The 3,789-nt window shown below is 34.8% G+C and overlaps 2 long non-coding RNA genes and 1 other non-coding gene across 6 annotated transcripts; all 3 read left to right on the top strand.

The window, feature by feature from the left end:
• LOC111309497 (uncharacterized) lies at nucleotides 1-1,307 on the top strand. The gene is made up of 3 exons (XR_016330295.1): nucleotides 1-143; nucleotides 262-462; nucleotides 881-1,307. It is a non-coding gene; the product is annotated as an uncharacterized LOC111309497 (long non-coding RNA).
• A 201-nt stretch (nucleotides 1,308-1,508) lies between these two features.
• On the top strand, nucleotides 1,509-3,413 carry LOC111309788 (uncharacterized). 4 transcript variants are annotated; one of them, XR_016330294.1, is made up of 5 exons: nucleotides 1,533-1,746; nucleotides 1,881-1,917; nucleotides 2,075-2,168; nucleotides 2,283-2,324; nucleotides 3,012-3,413. It is a non-coding gene; the product is annotated as an uncharacterized LOC111309788 (long non-coding RNA). The 4 variants fall into 4 exon arrangements; XR_016330292.1 differs by having other exon boundaries at nucleotides 1,509-1,746; nucleotides 2,075-3,413; XR_016330293.1 differs by lacking the exon at nucleotides 1,881-1,917 and having other exon boundaries at nucleotides 1,509-1,746; nucleotides 2,075-3,413.
• LOC149513317 (U6 spliceosomal RNA) lies at nucleotides 1,611-1,713 on the top strand. The gene has a single exon (XR_016330530.1). It is a non-coding gene; the product is annotated as a U6 spliceosomal RNA (small nuclear RNA).
• Nucleotides 3,414-3,789: the final 376 nt, after the last annotated feature.

The raw sequence follows: 3,789 nt of genomic DNA, 5'->3' as shown, positions 1-3,789 counted from the left end.
ATTGTTCAGCTTGATGATTTGATAAAAGAGTTGGATGAAAAGGTGGATGAATTGCAATGTTTGGATAACTTAAACCAAACTCTTATACTTAAAGAGCGTATAAGAACCTTGAGCTGCAGCCTGCTCGCAAAGAATTGATAAATGTAAGAGTTCATCTTATACATAGATAAGCTGACCCACACTATTTGCCTTATGTCAAATTCCAGTTGCACCAAATTATTGATGAACTGATTTCATGTTACTGGAATGTCGGGTTTGCAGGACTTTTGGAGTTCTCAAACCAAGATTGAAATTAAAAGGATGGGAGAGGTTGATCCCAGACCTTTTAAAGATGCATGCATGAGGAAGTTCTCTGGAGATTGGGAGCTGAACTCCACTGAATTATGCTCGTTATGGCAGAGCCTTGTTACAAATCCAGAGTGGTATCCTTTCAAGAGGGAGCTAATAGATGGGCAGTATTAGGTGTTTTTTCTTTGCCTAAGAGATTCATATACCTTTAGGGACTTTAATTGTCGCTGCAGCCTGCATGGATTTTATGAACTAGGCAAACTTGTGTCAATTATATGCCACTGCAGATGGTTCTTCCCTAAATTGCTCATATGTTGTTGAATCCTTAATGCTGGGAACTATATTTGAATGCAGCTGAATTCCCATCAATCATCTTCAAGCATATGAACACAAGTCCTGTTATAAATGATGCATTAATTCGCAGTATGATTACATAAAAATTGGTATGAACCATATATGGCATGGATGAACTAAGTGAACTTGATGTGATAACATGAAGAAATGATTAATGATATGCTGGAGATCTCCATGCTTAATGTGCAGAATTTGATTCTCATTTTTCATGTACTGAATCCATTTGTATGTTCTGTAGGAAACTATCAACTGTGAAGACATTATGTTGAAGGAATTGAGAACTGAGTGGGGTGATGAGGTTTGCAAGGCTGTATCAAATGCATTGCTGGAAATGAATGACTACAATGGAAGTGGTAGATACATAGTTCTCGAGCTTGGGAACTTCAAAGAGGGAAGAAAAGCCAGCCTGAAAGAGGCAGTTGAGTGCATCATCCAGGAATTAAAGACCCAAAAATCTCATAAACAAGGTGACATAGCCATCTGTGCTTGGTCTTTAGTCTTTCACCATTGCTACTTCTGAAATCAACCCAATATTTGAAGTTGTAATTATGTAAAAATGAATTAATCAAACTGAATTGAAACCCAAGCCAATCTCAACCGTGGAGTAAAGGTTATTTTGATTTGTTTTTAACTTTTTAACGTTAATACAACTATGAAATTTTCCCCCCTCAATCAGTAAAATTTATTTCGGCTGGGATTGATGTCTCGTACTCGGTCCCGTTCATCAGATTGATACATGTCAACAGTCCACATGTGGGTTTTTAGATGAATTGAAAGTGTCCCATTACCAAAAGGCCATGCCATACTGCCACCTGTAAAAGACTCAACCAGCCCACGTGTTGGGCTTTACTCACTATGACTTGAACTAGTTGATTAAACTTTTAGTTGGAAACCAACCACATATCCCATATTGATTAGGAATAGAATATTAAAAGCTTTTATATATGAGAAAGAAGTTTCCCTTTATCGTCCCTTCGGGGACATCCGATAAAATTGGAATGATACAGAGAAGATTAGCATGGCCCCTGCGCAAGGATGACACGCACAAATCGAGAAATGGTCCAAATTTTTTTTAAACTTTTTCCCTGAATTTAATATTTGCAGGTCAGTTTCCTCTGTTTTCTTTGCATTTCCATCTCTTTGGCTGTTTTCTTTGCATTTTTATGCTTAATTTGATGTTCATATTCATGGGTTATGCTTAGTTTGATGTTAATATTCATGGGCTTTGCTCATTTCAGCTTTTTTCTTTTCCCTGAAATTTTACAAGTTTTGCAGGTTTGTTTCCATCTCTTTCTCGTTCTCTTTGCATTTTTATGCTTGGTCTGATGTTCAGCTTCATGGGTTTTTCTAACTTCAGATTGCAATTTAGATCTGTTTTCAAACTTTTTTCCTGAATTTTTGCTTTTTAAACTTTTTCCCTCAATTTTTGCAGGTCTGCTTCCTTCTGTTTCTCTGTTTTCTTTGTATTTTTGTGCTTAGTTTGATATTCATCTTCATGGTTTGTGCTTATTCCCTGAATTTTGCAGGTCTGCTTCCCTCTGTTTTGCTGTTTTCTTTGTATTTTTATACTTAGTTTGATGTTCATCTTCATGGGTTGTGCTTAGTTTGATGTTAATATTCATGGGTTTTGCTCATTTCAGCTTTTTTCTGATATTTTCCATGAAAGTTTACAAGTTTTACAGGTTTGTTTCCATCTCTTTCTCATTCTCTTCGTATTTTTGTGCTTGGTCTGATGTTCAGCTTAATGGGTTTTTCTAACTTCAGATTGCAATTTAGAGTTTTCGTCTGGGTTTCCTCTGTTTTACTCTCTTGAACAGTGAATACCTAAATACGTATTATTTAGAATTGAGCTAGTTTTTGCTGTCAGAGTTTGCTGAATTAGCTTCTGCTTTTTCCATTGTAGTTCCATATAACTATAGAACTTTGATATTTGGCACTTGGGAGTAAGGATTAACCACTTGTATTTATGTTTAAAGGAGCATTTCATTTTCGGAGTTAAAATTTGTTCATAGGTGATATCTTTATAATTGGGTTGTCGAATCATTGATTCAATAATTTCTCTTGAAAATCATGGTTGGCTGAGATTGGAAAATTGTGGTTTTGACAAAAAAGAAGAGATCTTTTTTATGATTAAACTGTAAGGTGCTTGCTGCAAAATATGTGCTTGATGAATGCTGAATATTTAGGCTTTTGAGTAGAAATTAAACTTTTTTTTTTATCTCTTTTCACTTTGTAATCCATCTCTTTGATTTTTCTTTCTATTCAATAAAGTTTTGCATTTGTACAGTATGATCTTAACTAGAATTTCTATACATAATACTAAAGAAATTTGTTAGCCATCGGTGCTGATCTTCTGATTTATTTACCAGAACTGAAGTACTAAGTGCTGCTGGGTGAATTGGAATTTTGTACCATTGAGGAATGAATTTGAATAGAAAGGACCTGAAAGAAGATTCAAATTGGGATATTTCTGTTATGGTTGAACATTCATCCTCTTGTCTTACTCCTATCTTTTTCTTCTTCTTTTTTTAATGGAACTTCCAGGGAAGCTACAGCATGTTGAGATTTTGCACGAACCAATATGTACTGGGAAGGAAAAGGATTTCCCATCCTTGAATCAAAATTTTCTTCGAAAGAGGTTCATATGACCAAAATTTCAAGTATTTGTCTTTCTAATTGGAAATTCTAATGCTTATTGCCATTGGAAAGAGTTTGTATGAACACGATACATCAATTTGTATTTAAACAACAAAGGAATCGTGTTCTTTTCATTTTGGTGTGGGTTTTTGTGGGAATGATTGGCAATTGGCATCCAGATTAGAATGAAATGAAACCATTTTCCATTTCCAAAGCACTATGATTTTGACAGTTTGAGCAAAAGGAAAAGCGGTGCCTTCAATTTACTTATTCTAAACGAATATCAAGTTCATCAGTAAGGCAAATTCATGGCATTTGGAGCCTTATTTCATATTTTTTAATTGACTACTTTCGTACTACGAAAATGGCTTATTTAATTGACAACAATAACACTAAGAAAATCACAAAACGAAAAGTCATTTATTGATTTTGCTTCCATGAAAGAACTTGATAAAGTGATGACAATAATGCTTGGAACATACAGCATTTTTGGCACCAATTGTTGCTACC

Source organism: Durio zibethinus, chromosome 19, assembly GCF_047325235.1.
Source record: "Durio zibethinus cultivar Kanyao isolate XHJ-2024 chromosome 19, ASM4732523v1, whole genome shotgun sequence".
In the NCBI taxonomy this organism is placed as follows: Eukaryota; Viridiplantae; Streptophyta; class Magnoliopsida; order Malvales; family Malvaceae; genus Durio; species Durio zibethinus.
Note: the sequence above shows the minus strand (reverse complement) of the source record. Positions and strands in the feature narration are given on the sequence as shown.